This window comes from Podarcis filfolensis, assembly GCF_964270895.1.
Source record: "Podarcis filfolensis genome assembly, chromosome: 16".
Taxonomy (NCBI): Eukaryota; Metazoa; Chordata; class Lepidosauria; order Squamata; family Lacertidae; genus Podarcis; species Podarcis filfolensis.
This window is the reverse complement of record NC_139620.1, coordinates 4,622,528-4,639,695: the sequence shown is the minus strand read 5'-3', so window position 1 is coordinate 4,639,695 and position 17,168 is coordinate 4,622,528. Positions and strand designations below refer to the sequence as shown.

The following is a 17,168-nucleotide window of genomic DNA, read 5'->3' as shown; positions in this document are numbered from 1 at the left end:
CTCTTCAGTCACCCCGGTTCCCAGGGGGGGGGGTTGCGTTTCCCTTCTCCAGTTCCTCCTCCAGCACAGTTCTTGTAGTTCCCCATCGTGAAATTTTGGATTTTTATCAGCAATGCAAGCCTTTTTGGGTCTTGGTTTCCCCGTCCTTGTTTTGGAAAGTTTACAATAGGGAGGGGACTGACTTCCTTTTTGGATCCCCCCCGCTCGTATCCAATTCGAAAAAAAAATTTTTTTTTCCTCCTTTTGAACCCGATTTCCAAATTTACTCACGGGTTGTTGTTGAAAAGTCCGAATTTTCAATGGAAGAAGTCAGCGCTCTCCGCCGAATGGCATGCGGCTTCGCTCAGCAGGGGAAGCAGAGAACTCAAGGCACCACGCTTCTCCCCGGCACCCGATCCGTAGCCTTTAAAAAGGCTCCTTCACGAGTCGGGAGGGCGCTAACGGTGCAAGCCGAGTCTCCATGTCCACGGCCTCCGTGGCCGTGGTTTCTAAGGGTCCCCGCATCGCCGGTGCGGTAGAACCCAGCCCCTGCCGAGCAGACTCCCTCCGGAGCTCGGAGGGAGTCCGCCATTCGGCGATGGCGCCAACCCGGAAGTCCCTTCCGGTCAAGTTTCCTGTTGGGGCACCACTTCGGCCTCTACATTAAACTTTAGATGGTCACTGCATCTGATTCAGCCAGGCTCCTCTTCTTACGTAACACACTTATGAAACACTTGGCGGAGGAGGAGGGGCAAGGGGGGGAGAGGAAGGAGCAAGATTCTTTTCTGGTTCAAGAATACTTGAAGTTGGGGCAACAGGTGACGTGGGTCGCCACCCAACTCTGACTCAGTTTGGCTTTCATCCGCTCGAAGGAAAAGAAAAGGCACGTCCTTAATGCCACAGTTGAGCTCCGGAACAAAAACGAAGCTATGACAGGGTGTCCCTGAGCATGGACAGAGAACCCTTGACTCACAGTTGAGTAAATCATTGCGTTCAGGTGTTCTAGATCAACCTGTGTTGTTGGCTTTCGCACGGCTCTGCACCCCCTTTTTCCTTTTGGTGGGACAGAAACGTGACCTTCTGATAGCAAGCCGGATATTGGGGGAGATCATAAAGAGCCAGGAGTCAGTTTTTACTGGGCTTCAGTGACTCTTCAATATTTTCTTTGGTGGCTTTGTTTGGCTTGTTAAAAAGCGGGGAAAGGGATGCTGAAGGCCTGAACTCAGAAGGAATACAGGTTTTCCGCTGCAGGTTGGAAAAACCTGTTTGAAAGGATTTATCACCCGCGCATGAGTGACTAAGTGCTTTTAAATCTGTAATTGGCATCCATCAAAAATTCAAGGCAACCGCTAACCCTGTTGCAAACATAACCAGGCATTCAGCTCTTCAGAGAGAGAGACAGAGAGAGACTGAGACCTGGGGCTTTTAGATGACTGGCACCCACTACCCTCTGATCTTTAACTTACTTACTTTCTAATTTGCAGGGAGTTGGGAACTTGGGGAAAAGGGAGTGTGGACTGAGTAATAAGTGTAATGCTCTCTGTTCAAACTCAGAAGTACATATGCTGTTTTTGCTTTACCCCAGGGGACTGGTAGATTTCCCCTTGCTGCAGTAAGTCAGCGAGGCTTTCACACAACTGCACAAAAACACAGCCATCATAGGATCGTAGTATTGTAGTGTACTTACACTTCGCACTGCTTGCTGAGTGGGAATGTTCTCTCTCAGTCTTGGTGTTTCCTGGCTGGCACTCTCCACTGGAACAACAACTCGTTCCGTGAAACTGCATGTAAATAAAAATGAACCATATGTTTACAAACGGCCTCAGTCCAGTATACCTGAAGGAATGTCTCCACCCCCATCGTTCTGCCCGGACACTGAGGTCCAGCGCCGAGGGCCTTCTGGCGGTTCCCTTGCTGCGAGAAGCCAAGTTACAGGGAACCAGGCAGAGGGCCTTCTCGGTAGTGGCACCCGCCCTGTGGAACCGCCCTCCCACCAAATGTCAAAGAGAAAAATAACTACCAAACTTTTAGAAGACATCTGAAGGCAGCCCTGTTTAGGGAAGCTTTTAATGTTTAATAGGTGGTTGTATTTTAGTGTTTTGTTGGAAGCCGCCCAGAGTGGCTGGGGAAACCCAGCCAGATGGGCAGGATATAAATAAATTATTATTATTATTATTATTATTATTATTATTATTATTATTATTATTATGATGATGAAGCACTTGATGTTTCCACCTCAGTGTTCCTTGACTGTGAAATAGGCACATTTAATTGGTCAAAATTTGGATTTGTAGCTGGTTGACTGACGGAAACCAAAGAATGCTTACCAATGGTTCCTCAGCACCCTGGGGGGGGGGAGTGGCAAGTGGAGTGCCGCAGTGTTTTGTCTGGGGCCTGTTGTTCAATATATTTATAAACAGATGCAGGAACTGGGGGAATGCTCATCAGATTTGCAGATGACACCAAACTGGGAAGGGTAACTAATGCCACAGAAAACAGGATTGGGATTCAAAATGACCTTAACAGATTTGAGAACCTGGGCCAAAACATAACAAAATGAATTTCAATAGGGACAAATGTTAAGGTTCTGCACTTCGGCAGGAAGAACCAGATGCACAAATATAAGACGGGGGACACCTGGCTTACTAGCAGTACATGTGAAAAGGATTTAGGGGTCATAGTAGACCACAAGCTGAACATGAGTCAACAGTGTGATGCAGCAGCAGCAGCAGCAAAAAAAAAAAAGCGAACGCTATTCTAGGCTGCATCAACAGAAGTCTAGTGTCCAAATCAAGGAAAGTAATATTACCACTCTATTCTGCCTTGGTCAGACCACACCTGGAATACTGTGCCCAATTCTGGGCACTGCACATTAAGAAGTTACAGATAGGTAGCCGTGTTGGTCTGCCATAGTCAAAACAAAAAAAATTTTTTTTCCTTCCAGTAGCACCTTAAAGACCAACTAAGTTAGTTCTTGGTATGAGCTTTTGTGTGCATGCACGAACTAACTTAGTTGGTCTTTAAGGTGCTACTGGAAGGGAAAAAAATTTTTTTTGTTTTCACATTAAGAAGGATATTGACAACCTCGAATTTGTGCAGAGGATGGCAACCAAGACACAGGTGCTTTCCCTTCTTGATGCATCCCAGCTCTTGCCTTGAGATCTTGTTCTGCAGAAACAAGGCCGTGGAGCCAGCCCGTGGATTGTGGGAGCAATCTTGGAAAGTGGGTACAGCTTCACCAGTGTGGTGTGGTGGTTAAGAGCGGTGGACTCGTAATCTGGTGAACCGGGTTCGCGTCCCCGCTCTTCCACATGCAGCTGCTGGGTGACCTTGGGCTAGTCACACTTCTCTGAAGTCTCTCAGCCCCACTCACCTCACAGAGTGTTTGTTGTGGGGGAGGAAGGGAAAGGAGAATGTTAGCCGCTTTGAGACTCCTTCGAGTAGTGATAAAGCGGGATATCAAATCCAAACTCCTCCTCCTCCTCCTCTTCTTCTTCATTCATCTATTTTATTTTCTTAAACGGCCTCCGGTTGCCCAAGACAACAAAACGGCCCCTCTTTCGCAACGTCTGCTCCCTCCCTCCCCCTTTTCCAAGGAGCCGGAATCCTCATGTGAGTAAAGGATGACTTTCAAGCCCCTGATGCAATTTCGCTTTTCTTTGGCAGGAGTGGCAGCAGCAGGGCTCATTGTGGTGTAGGCTTCCCTTGTGCAATGGAGCCTCTGGCAACTCTTGCAACTTCCTCCTCCCCACCCTCTCTTATTCAGGTTAAAAAAAAAAACTCCCAGAGATCCATAAGCAGGACTGTGAATGCTCTGTGGGGCTGGGTTTCTGCTTCAGGGTGCAGGGAATACTGCCTCATGAAAAGCTGAATTTTTGCAAACCTGTGAAAGAATTGCATCAGGAGATCCCTGTAGCAGGATCAGACCAGTGGCCCATCCAGTCCAGCATCCTGGTCTCACAGTAGTCGACCAGATGCCCCAGTGTGAAGCCTGCAAGCAGGTCCCAAGTGCAATAGCAACTGGTATTCAGAAACATAGAGTTGGAAGGGACCTTCCAGGGTCATCTATTCCAACTCCTTGCAATGTAAGAATCTCAACTTAAAGCATCCATGACAGATGGCCATCCAACCTCTGCTTAAAAACCTCCAAGGAAGGAGAGCCCACGACATTCCAAAGGCGCCCGTTCCACTATCTAACAGCTCTTGCTGCCAGAAAGTTCTTCCTAGTGTTTAGTCTAAATTTCCTTTCTTGCAACTTGAAGCCATTGGTCTGAGTCCTACGCTGCTCCAAAGCAGGAGGAAACAAGCTTGTTCCTTCTTCCATGTGACAGCCTTTCAGATATTTGAAGATGGCTCTCATATCTCCTTTCAGTCCCCTGTTTTCCAGGCTAAACATATCCAGCTCCTTCAACCGTTCCTCATAAGGCTTGATTTCCAGACTCTTGATCATCTTGGTAGCCCTCCTCTGCACATGTTCCAACATCCTTCTTAAATTGTGGCGCCCAGAACTGACCAAGGCAGAATATTGTTGTTCAGTCGTGTCCGCCTCTTGGTGACCCCCTGGACCAGAGCACGCCAGGCACTCCTGTCTTCCACTGCCGCCCGCAGTTTGGTCAAACTCATGCTGGTAGCTTTGAGAACACTGTCCAACCATCTCGTCCTCTGTCGTCCGCTTCTCTCCTTGTGCCCTCCATCTTTCCCAACATCAGGGTCTTTTCCAGGGAGTCTTCTCTTCTCATGAGGTGGCCAAAGTCTTGGAGCCTCAGCTTCACGATCTGTCCTTCCAGTGAGCACTCAGGGCTGATTTCCTTCAGAATGGATGAATGAATGGCAGAATATAGTGTGGCAGAATGAATGGCAGAATATAGTGGTACTATTACTTCCTTTGGTCTGGACACTATTTCTGTTGATGCAGCCTAGAATAGCGTTAGCTTTTTTCTTTCTCTCTGCTGCATCAAGCATGGCTGCCTCCAGTTGTGGCCGCAGAATATAGGCATTATGAGGTACTTGGTGGTCATCACTGCCTCGTGTGGAAATAAATTCCATAGTTTATGCACTGCATAAAGATATACCATCTTTTGTCTGTCCTGAATCCTCCCTATGTTCAGCTTCATGTGATTTTTACTCTTAAGTTTCAATATATGTAAGTATAAAAAACTGTTGAATGCAGTTTTCCAAACAGAAGCACCAATAAACAAATAAAACTTTGGAACATACACTTGCACACGCCCCACGCCCCCAAAACCCAACAACTATAATGGCTTTACTGCTGAAGTAACAACATATTGGTCAAATATAGAAGGAGATAATATGCTACCATATTCATAAGACAGAGGGATAAACAACATCAACTGATGATCATCCCTTGGACACTTTAATCATGTAAATTAGTTTAATTTATTGTGCTTGACTATGCGTGATGTGTCGAGGAGCTATTTAAATTATAGAGCTATTTCAGTAGATGGCACTATGTAAAGCACGAGAAGGCAATTTCCATCCCTGAGGGGGTTACAGTAAGAGAGCAACCATGAGTTCAAAACACGATGCTGGGAAAAGCAAAACAAACCATTTATAAAAAGAATTCCAGAAGACAGGAAAGAGAGAAACAGGAAAGAGCAGGCTTGGCAAATCTCCCTAGTATGTGCCACAGTAGTGGGGCCACAGTGAAGAAGTCGCTGTGCCTGATTCCCTTGGTTGGGTCTTACGTAATGAATGGGGCCAGAATAGGGACTCAAATGCACTTCGCAAGTCTTGGTGCCCTCCATTTGCTTTGGACTATAAACTCCCCTAACCCCTGGTCCTTACTATTTATACAGTATTATTGCCTTGTGTCCAAGCAAAAATGGGTGGGCGATCCAAAGGCCCTTTCCCCAAGAAGCTTACAAACTCCAGCTTCGAGAGCAGGTAGAAACAGGTTGAACAAGCACAAACCCCTTCGCACAAACGTTAAGACTTCACGACAGGCTGGGCTAGACTGGGGCGTTGTGTGCACCTGTGTTTTGGGACAGGTCTGGGCGTCTGTGACGTTCTAGCTTAACTGTCCTTTTCCGCATGACTTGCTCAATTGGTTGGCACTTGAGGTCCTATTTTGCTGGGAGATGAGAGGCTGTCCTTTCAGAGGAGATGTGAAGCACAAGTTGCTTCCTTCCTTATACCCAAAACAAATGATGCCACAATTACTTGCTTTGGATGCATGTGTGTAATGCATGTCTCATTCATTCAATGGCATGCCCCGTCTCTGGGTGTTAAAAAAAATATTTTAAAACATGAGGGACAGTGGACGCTTTTGTTCCCCTTCCATTATTCATTGCCACATACGTGTTTTCAGAGAACTCTTCGTAAACATTATGACACATTTTGTTAGAGAAGAATGAGACGTTCTTTCAAAAGACGAGAGGTTCCCCTAGTTACCAGCCTCCTGTATTCTGCATCTTCCTGTAAACATTCCTATACCTTCCGGGATAATCAAGCTGCCCCTTTGTTTTCGAATTGGGGAGATCAGATAAAATTCCCCTGACTAATGCTCACAAGGGGGGTTCTGGGGAGAGATGGGTGCTGCTCAGTTACCTTAACCAAACTGGTTCCTGATAGCTGAACCGAGAGGAGCACACCTCAAGAACATTCCTTGCAACGTACTTCCGCACACCTGGTGTGTTAAGGTTAGCCCACACCTGGCTCTGAGGTTGTCCTGGGGACACACTCCTTTTTCAGATACACAAGCTGGTACATTGCCACACAAAAATTTGCCTTCTTGGATCCATCCCAACAGGAAGCCTGCAATTGGGTCTTGAAGTCCCCTCCATGCAGTCTTTTCCCACCCCTTAAATTCTCTGGTATTGAGAGACACAGTGAACAAAGTCACATCCCTGCCCTGAGCATCTTCGAGTAGGGCTGGGATTAATTGCCTGTCTGAAACCCTGGAGAATCACTGCCAGTTAGTGTAGACAGTATGGAGCAAGATGGACCAGTGGTCTGACTGGGCTTAAGACAGCTTCCTACATTCATAATGCCCTTTAAACAATTCCCACTTCTCTACTTGCCAGAAGGGCTGGTGATGGAACAGAAATGCAATATGCATCTGGTATCATCAAGACTTTCAAAAATTCCAAACTCCTCCTTGGCTGAGCAGTACGGGAGAAGTTCGAAAGATTTTTATCCAGGCTTTGCAAGATTGGCTTAGTTTTATTGCCAATTAAAATAGTGGGAAGCACCGGGTTCTGAGGAATTCCACATTCACTAAACAGAGCAACTGCTTATTTCAGCACTGTACAAAAACCAATAAACACCCAAACCCAGATGCCGCTGGATTGTGGCCCATGTTAATTGGCAGGAGGCAAAGAGGACATTGTTGTGGATTTTCTGTTTAAAGCCACAAAAACGCTTAAGCAGCCATGACAGGGCCAGCCCATTCTTATTAGACAGCCAAGCTGCAGTTTCTCATTTCCCAGAATCTGCACTCAGAGGTGGGCTGTCAGACAAATGCATAGACAGCAGTGCTAAAATGGGGGTGCAGACCCTTTTTTTCAGATTAAGGACCACATTTCCTTCCGGGCAACTTTCCATTGGTGGGCAGGGCCAGAGACAATACTGGGTGGAGCAATGAATGCAAATGTTCTTTGGCGATCACTCGTAGCCAAGTAAGATTGTCTTCCATAAACACGGTTTTAACAATGAGTCTGTAAGTGACTGCGGAGGCCAATTCTGGATTCACACGTCCTTCCACAGTTGGGGACATTGGCTTCCGGGCAGGGGTTGATCATGGTGTGGATTTGCCAAGCGTGCCTTCCTCTTAGAACATTTCTCCCTTGCGTCCTGAGTTCGAGTGTCTTCAAAACCCATGACACCTTTGGTAAAGGCTGTTCTCCAACTGGAGCGCTCACAGGCCAGTCTTTCCCAGTTGTCAGTGTTTATACTACTTTTTTTAGATTTGTCTTGAGACAGCCTTTAAACCACTTTTGTTGACCACCAGCATTACGCTTTCCATTTTTAAGTACACATGCTCACTCCCCACCTTGAGACACCAGTGAAGACCAGTGAAGGGCGTGGCTTGGAGAGAGCCCAAGTGCCAAATAGAGAACCTTGGGTGCTTGTGTTTCTCTTTCAGGCCAGAGGTTCCACACCCCTGTGTTACCCAATTTTTGGTACCAATGACATGACCCTTCTCCAGAGTACCCCCATTGGGATTACATCCCTTGGCACAGCACCCTCAAGCCTTCGTCCAGTGCCCATAGCGCCAGTGATATTGTGAGGAACAAAGAAAGTAACATAAGTGGGGAGAAGAGAGAGAGAGAGAGAGAGAGAGAGAGTGTTATGTACTGAGTTGAATAGGATCCAAACTGCAGCAGTCTGATTGGTCCTAGAACAATAGGATTCAGAATGCAGCAGTCAGATTGGTCCTAGAACAATGCAGCAATATGATTGGTTGGCAGGAACCACCCAATCATGCTCCAGATAGAAGTGAATCCACAACCTGATTGGCTTACAGTAGAATTCCGGAATTAGCCAATCATGTGCAGCCCATTGTGTAAATAATGTATATAAAGCAGATACCTTGAGGGGACTTTCATTCATTCCTCCTCACCACTATGAGCTGAATAAAGAGCACGAAATCACTTTGCGACTCTGAGTATATTTCACTGGCGACGAAGGTGGGATCCCGCTGAGCTGATTGCCACACACAGCACCGCAGCACCGCCACCTGCCGCACCGCTGCCTCACACCGTGTATCCAGGCTTCAGCTCCGGGACACAAGGAACTCAGAATGGCAACCGACAGCAGCTTCTCGCCGTTCAACCCAGCATCTGGAGACTGGGAAGCGTATGCCTCCCGTTTCACCTTCCTCCTAGAAGCCAAAGGGGTCACCGATGAAGAAGACGCCAAGAAGAGGGCGATATTCTTCAGCGTCTGTGGAGAGGAGACGTTTGAAATCGCCCGGGCTCTCCTTGCACCCGAAGACGTCGCTACTGTTCCATACAAAACAATAATGGAACAGCTGAAGGGGCACTTTTCGCCACAGCCCTCTGTGGTGGCTCGTCGAAATGCCTTCTATGCAAAGCGGCAAGCCCCTGGGGAAACCATAACTGGGTTTGTGACCTCTCTCCGCCAAGCTGCCCGGTTCTGCAACTTCTCAGAGCTGGAGAACATGCTTCGTGACCGCCTCGTCGGTGGCCTGAAGGATGAGAAGCTGCAACGACGCCTCTACGCTAAGAAGGACCTAACGTTCCAGGTCGCTCTGGAGGAGGCCCTGGCAACGGAAGCTGCCGAGAGGTCGACGCAAGAGGCACGGCCGAGCCAGCCGTCCCAACCGAGGGTCCACCACGAAGACCTCACCGACGACTCAGGATCCAACAGGGAGGAGGTGCACCGAGTACAGCAGCGCACTCAAGCAGCCCACATACCACAGCTGCCTCGACGAGAAGCAGGGAACTGCGCAAGCTGTGGAGACAGTCACGAGAGGAGGACCTGCCGTTTCCGCAACGCAGAGTGCAGGCAGTGCAGAAAATTGGGACACATCGCCCGGGTGTGTCGAGCTCGGCCCACCCGACGCCAGGCATCAGATGACCAATCCAAGAGCCCCAGGTCCCGGGGCCCAACACACCAAGGCAACTCGACGGAGCTCACGGACTTCCAGGTATACCAGTTGCCCCACCCCAACGTAGAGAAAATTTATGTAGAGGTACAGATAGAGGGGGCCCCATGCCGCATGGAGCTTGACACGGGTTCAACTCTATCCATAATCTCGGCAAGGACCTTAAGGAAACTGTGTCCTACTGGGGGTCCCAAACTCAGGCCGGCCCCATTCACCCTCCGGGACTTCCAGAAACGTAAGGTCCCCACAATGGGGGTGGGGACCTTCAGGGTGCAATACCAAGGGCGGACGCGGCAACTGGACTTGCTTGTGGTCAAGGGCCCCTACATTAGCTTACTGGGATTGGCATGGTTTGGACCACTGGGGCTAGCCGTCACCGGGGTGAACCACACGAGCTTACAAGTGGACGTGGACGCCATATGCAAGGAATTTCCGGGGGTTTTTGATGGGAAATTGGGACAGTATACGGGCCCCCCCATTGCTCTACAGCTTGACCCCGCAGTACGACCAGTCAGGCTCAAGGCCCGCCGGGTCCCGTTCGCCCTGAAACCCCGTATAGACGAGGAATTGGACCGACTCGTGGAGCAAGGCGTGCTGGAGCCGGTGCCTAATGCCCCCTGGGAAACCCCAATCGTCACACCCGTCAAGCCGAATGGTTCGGTCCGCATCTGCGCAGACTACAAATGTACCATAAACAAGGCCCTCACGGCCCATGCATACCCAGTGCCAGTGGTCAGCCATGTCCTTGCCACCCTGGCTGGGTCGAAAATTTTTGGCAAGCTGGACTTGGCCCAAGCATATCAACAACTGCCAGTAGATGAGGCCACAGCAGAGGCACAGACGATTGTGACGCACAGAGGAGCGTTCAGGGTAAAGCGGCTGCAATTCGGTGTCAGCGTGGCACCAGGCATATTCCAGAATCTAATGGACTCTCTCCTTAAAGGGATTCCTGGCGTCACCCCCTTCTTCGATGATGTGTTGATTGCCGGGCCCACACCAGAGGAGTTTGAGGACCGCCTCCGCACCGTTCTGCACCGTTTCCAGACGGCGGGTCTCAAGGTGAAGTGGGAAAAATGTCTACTAGGAGTGCCTCAGGTGGACTTTCTGGGATTTATGGTGGACGCAGAAGGGGTCCACCCGACTGGGGACAAGGTACGGGCCATTTGTGATGCCCCAGCGCCCAAGAACAAGACTGAACTTCAGGCCTTCTTGGGACTATTGAACTTTTACCATTCCTTCCTTCCCCACAAGGCGGCGGTAGCGGAGCCCCTACACAGACTCCTGGACAAGCGGGCCCCTTGGGTGTGGGGCCAGCGCCAGGAGGCCGCATTCCAGGCAGTCAAGGACTTGCTTGTCTCAAACTCGGTCTTGGCACACTTCGACGAGAGGCTGCCGGTGGTGCTAGCATGCGACGCCTCACCCTATGGCATTGGCGCTGTCCTGGGACACCAACTCCCGGATGGAAGAGAGGTACCGGTGGCATACTTTTCCCAGACACTCAACGCAACCGAGCGGAACTACTCGCAAATCGACAAGGAGGGTCTGGCAATCGTGAAGGGAGTAAAAAAATTCCATGATTTCTTGTACGGGCGGCCCTTCACCGTGGTGACTGACCACAAGCCCTTGCTTGGCTTGTTTGCCTCCGAAAAGCAGACCCCCCAAGTGCTGTCTCCTCGTGTCCTCAGGTGGTCAATTTTCCTTGCCAGCTACCAGTATGCACTGATTCACCGCCCTGGGAAGGCGATGGGCCATGCGGACGCCCTCAGCAGGCTACCACTACCGGAAACAGGCCCCGACCCAGCACCTGCACAAGAGGTTATGAGCCTGGAGCTGCTTCCCGACCGCCCCATTCAGGCACAAGAAGTTGCACACCATTCCAAGAAAGATAGGGTCATCTCCCGCGTCCTGGACTGGGTGTGGAGGGGATGGCCCAGCAGCAGCCCCGGGCCAGAATTCGCCGGCTACACAACCCGCAAACATGAACTGTCGGCCCACAAGGGGTGCCTGTTATGGGGAAGCAGGGTCGTTGTTCCCCAGCCCCTCCGCAAAAGGGTCCTCACAGCCCTACACGAGACACACCCAGGGGTAGTAAGAATGAAGGCCCTTGCCAGGAGTTATGTGTGGTGGCCGGGGATCGACGGAGAGATAGAGGCCTGGGTCAAACACTGCCAGGCCTGCCAAGAATCCCGCCCAGATCCCCCAAGGGCCCCAGTCCAGTCCTGGGAGTCCGCCCGAGCACCATGGTCACGCCTGCATGTGGACTTCGCTGGCCCCTTTCAGGGGAAAACATTCTTCATAGTGGTGGACTCCTACACCAAATGGCTGGAAGTTGCACTGGTACCGTCCACTTCTACGTCCGCAGCCATCCGGGTACTACGCAGGCTGTTTGCAACCCACGGGCTCCCTGACACTCTCGTCTCAGACAACGGGACTGCATTTACGTCAGGAGAATTCCAAACCTTCACAGCGCAGAACGCCATCCGCCACATCCGTTCGGCGCCATTCCACCCTGCCACCAATGGCCAAGCAGAACGCATGGTGCGGACCACCAAGGACACCCTTCGCCGCATGACGCAAGGGGATTGGGAGTACCGCCTTGCCACATTCCTCCTAGCACAACACAGCACCCCCAGCTCAACGACTGGCCGGAGCCCCGCTGAACTACTAATGGGTCGGCGCCTTGCAATCAGATTGGACCGCCTTCACCCCGATAGAGCTCAGGATGAGATAGTGGTGGGGGAAGGCAGGAACCCCCGGACCTTCGAGGCCCAGGACCCAGTGTACGCAAAGAATTTTGGGGCAGGCCCAGCATGGGTACCCGCCACAGTCACCAGGGTCACTGGTCCCGTGTCGTACGAGGTGCTAACGGATGGGGGGCAATGCTGGCGCCGCCACTGCGACCAGATACGGCGACGATTCCCGGGAGAAAACCAGGAGGAGGAAAGGTCAGAGGAGTCCCAAGGGAACAGAGGGGCAGTGAGGCCCATAGAGCAGGAGGGGCCAGCAGGAGAGGCAGAATCAGTAAATACAGAGAGGACCCGCGAAGCCAAAAGGACACCGGAACCAGAACCACGACTGAGCGAGCCGGTTGCACCAGACCAGACAGGCCCATCACAGCCAGCATCCTTGGAACATGAGCCAGAACCTGAACCCCGGACCAGGGAACACCCCAGGCCGCAACGCACACGTAGGCCACCGGCGTACCTCGAGGACTATGAATGCGACCTCCCGGGCAGGACTGGAACTTAGAGGGGAGGGGTGTTATGTACTGAGTTGAATAGGATCCAAACTGCAGCAGTCTGATTGGTCCTAGAACAATAGGATTCAGAATGCAGCAGTCAGATTGGTCCTAGAACAATGCAGCAATATGATTGGTTGGCAGGAACCACCCAATCATGCTCCAGATAGAAGTGAATCCACAACCTGATTGGCTTACAGTAGAATTCCGGAATTAGCCAATCATGTGCAGCCCATTGTGTAAATAATGTATATAAAGCAGATACCTTGAGGGGACTTTCATTCATTCCTCCTCACCACTATGAGCTGAATAAAGAGCACGAAATCACTTTGCGACTCTGAGTATATTTCAGAGAGAGAGAGAGATGTTTGCACAGTGAGGACTAGAATCTTGAAATGTAGACGTGAAATGTGAGAGGGAAGGAACCAGAGAAGTTTTAGGCTGTTGCAGCAGAAGCTAATGCAAGAGTTTCCCTGCATCTTGAAGCAAATGTTTCATGCCAGTAGCTTTTAAAGAGAAAAGGCTTGTTCAGGAGAGAGCCAGGAAGGCTAAGAAGAGAGACCACAGTTGTGGAGATCAGAGGAAAGATTTAGAAGCAGGAAAGGGTCCCTTTAGGTGGCAAAAAGGTGCTATATTGATAAACAGCTACATGGAAAAGCCATCTTCTACCTTGTAATGTGAGATTTATGTCCCTTCCAGGCATCGACCCAAAGCTTTTGGGAGTGCCCTGGAGAGATTTGTAGTCATCCCAGGTTCCTGAAAGGGAACAAATGAAAACAATCTTGTATGACTTTCACTTTGAATTCTGGAGAAATGTTCCCTCTTTAATTTCTGCCTGTTGTGCAACTATTAAAGGCTCAGTAGTGCTGACTGAAAAATCACTAACTGACATTTTTGTGTTCCTCAAATTCTTCACAGCCTACATCTTCAGATCCAGAGATGAGAGGTACTGTATATATTTTGAATAGTACCTCAGAAGTTAGATTTTTAGAGTATTCACATCTCTCAGTGAATAACATTCTCAGAGCAATTCTGGAATATCTGTAGGCTTTATTTTTAATTGCAAATGCTCACTTGTGTTCAGAAGAGATAAATATGCTGTTTGGTTAATCAACCTTCCTGCACTCTAAATTTGTTTCTTTGCTGAATCATTGCTCAATTTTTCTTTCCCTGCCATTGGCTTTTACAGCAATTTCAAAACAGTTTTCTTCCTTCCTGGATATGAGATGAAATCTAACCAAACAAGCCTCCACACAACAAAACACAACCAACTTGCATCCCCTTGCAGCCTTTATGGCACTTACATACCCAGACCCACACAACCACACCCACACATTGCCAACTTGAAAATGATGCCTGTTCTTAGCTAGGCCTTTCTGCAAACCCAGATCAGACCGTGCACCTTTAAAAATAAAATAATGAAAATTGAGGTGGGAAATGACGCCAATCCCCAAACCGTTATGTCACTCTGGTTTTGGGTGTGGCTGAGTTGCTTAACCTCTCATCCAGCAATGGCTTTTCTTGGGTGGAAGTGAGCCCTGGATGAGAAATTTGCTGACTCTGCCAGTCTGGGCCAACTTTTTGCAAAGACCTGGAAGCCTATGGGAATCTTCTTACACGTATTGACACAGAATAAATGGGGCTGTGTCCAACCTTAAGTCATTTTCAGAGTAGGCCATTAATTTTGATGGATCTACTACTATTGAGTAAAACCTTGGACGCAACTCAGATTCACCAAGGATATACTGTATACCACCTCTTCCCCACGTAAAGGGATGGATAAATCTTGTCAATTTCTTATTCAGTCATAAATTCAGTTTGCAACATTTCCACATCAGTTTATATATATTTTTTAAAAAAGGTAATCACAAAAATTTGTCAATATTTAGTGTGTATTTCTCATAATATGCATTTTTTTAAAAAATAGCTTTTGCCTAATGTAGACACTTTTGTAAGCACATTTCCCTACCCTAATGCCTTTTAGTCTGCAATTTTAATGAATGCCCCCTGATATTCACATTTTTTAACCCATTGCAGAACTGCAGCACAAAATTTGTGTAAGTGCAAATCTTGCAGCGTAGATGTGGGTATTGGGGTTGACGTATTGCTCCAGGAAGTGCAAATTTGTTATAAAATCCAAACTAAACCAAACTATCCCCCTCAAACGCAACACCCAAAGCCACTTTGTTTCTTCATTACCTCATCCTTTGGTGAGGAAGTGTCCTAATGTCTCTAAAAAGAGCGTGGGTGGGGAAACTGAGGCACGTAATGAAAGAGTTCTCTGGAATTTTTCTCTCTCACTGGCACCTCATGTAATCCAGGAAAATGTCTCATAATCGGTCTGTTTTTGTCGCTGCGGTGCATGGCATCCCAGCTGCAACTGTCGCAAAAACCGGGAAGGGGCAGTGATTGCATTTCCTCCAAAGAAGTTGTAACGGCAGCTATATCCCCACCACCCTTTCCTTAATTTAAATTCTGTGCTTCTAGTCCTCAAAGAACAATTTCCACTATTTGCTACCCGCCGTTACAACAAAACAGTTGTAGTTGCCGTTTATTCATGAGACAATCTAGTTCCTCAGCTCGGTTTTGCTGGAAGGGATATATTAACTTATCTTATTGGATTTATTTTTGTTTTAATCAAATATTCCAGCTAGGTAATAGCTAGGTTTTCTGTGTATATGTTGTAAATAAATAAGATAACCAAAATAAAAAGAAAACAGTTATTTTTTCCCCTGAGGAAACTGCATACAGGTAGCAAATTAGTTTTGCCAGCTTCAAGAGGGCCGTGCATTTTTTTTAAAAAATACCAAGGCGTTTTATCGTTTGTAAAGCTGTAGAAACATCAAACAAATGTAACTGATAAGCGCTTGGCGCTGACCTGTGTTAAAGGAAAACAACATTGATGACAAATGAAGAAAGGAAAGGGAAGATGAAGATAAAGACCGTAATAAAAAAAGAGAAGAAAAGGGGGAAATCTTTAACTGGATTATCTGTGTAATCTAAAAGGGAAACCAGTGGAACTGATGTTTTGAGTCAGAAATATCAAGATTAGCCCTCTCTTGGCTCCCTCTTACATCAGTGAATTCAAAAAGTTATCAGGTATTTTGGCGACAACCGTTTTGTTCTGAGGGGAAAGTTATTCTCCTGTCACAACAATCAAAGAGCTCCTTTTCTCTCACACAACCAGTGTGCGACTTCTCAGCATGGCTTGTCTCAGACTGGAAAAGTCTATTAGATTTCAGTCTTTTTCAGACAGAAAACTGGGCAGCTTACAACAGAAGCTAAAACCAAAATTTCTTTTGGTTTGGGTGTACAGGGACAGGTGGAAAGAACACCTCACTAATTTTGTGTGTGTGGCTATTTGGTGTTTTTTTATTTCATAAAACTTGTTCCCAAAACCCCAACCAAAATCTGAAGTGATTTTTTTGTTTGTTTCAAAAGGGCAACATACACGGAGGAGGTAATCTGATTCAGAAAACCAATGAACGTTGAAAAGGTGAAAGGGGCATTGCTTGCCATGAGGTAAAGTTTAAGATGGCAGCCTCAGATAGCATAATGAAAGTCCAATGAAACGTTTGGCCATTTATATTTGAGTTATATTTTATTGCCTGTTCAAGGCAGGGATTTTTCTATTTGGGTTTTGTGCCTCAGGTGACAAATTGTTTCAGGCCGGCCCCAAATATCCACATGTGGTAATTTTAATTTTTCTCTCTCTGATCTTACAAGATCAGGCAGCGGATTCAAAAAGCATAACCTTGCAAAATAATCTTTAATACTTTAGCCCTTCAAGACGGTTTCTAACCACAGTGGGAGAGAGTATTTCCTCAGACTAGTCTGTTTCCTTAGTAGTGATTTTGACAGCCTTTTAAGACATTTTCTCCTCCTAATAACCCCCACCACATCTGAGGTGGCATTTTGTGAATAGAAAGTGTGTGAAAACCCATGTAAAGAAATGATTCCCGCCAGGTTTGTGCCTCTGGAAATGTGTAGAGTGCATTGTCCTCAGCATGGAGTAACCATGGGCAATTCCCCACACGAGAAAAGTTTTTAAAAGCTTGTAATTTCCAGGCAGCTTGCTTTCATAGTGTGCGCTTTTGGGAACTCTGCTAACAGTGTAGGTTACAAAAAACTGGGCATCCCCTCTACCTTTCTCCACCCGGCGCTCAAAGCCTCCAACCTGAGCAATTAATCCCCTGAAAGTGTCAGCTTTAATCTCCCTTCTTCTAAAAAAGCAACCTTATTGCCTCATTGCTGCCGTCCCACAATGCAAGCAGGGCCTAGCCTTGCAACTTTAACCACGTACGCCATGAAGATGGGGAGGGTGAGAAAACACACATTTAATACAATCTTCCTCCCCCCCTC

At 48.0% G+C, this 17,168-nt stretch overlaps 1 long non-coding RNA gene across 1 annotated transcript; it reads right to left on the bottom strand.

The window, feature by feature from the left end:
* Positions 1-603: 603 nt before the first annotated feature.
* LOC310751997 lies at positions 604-15,900 on the bottom strand. The gene is made up of 3 exons (XR_014542772.1): positions 15,006-15,900; positions 13,476-13,562; positions 604-1,760 (listed from the first exon to the last, which is right to left on the bottom strand). It is a non-coding gene; the product is annotated as an uncharacterized lncRNA (long non-coding RNA).
* Between the last annotated feature and the right edge of the window lie 1,268 nt (positions 15,901-17,168).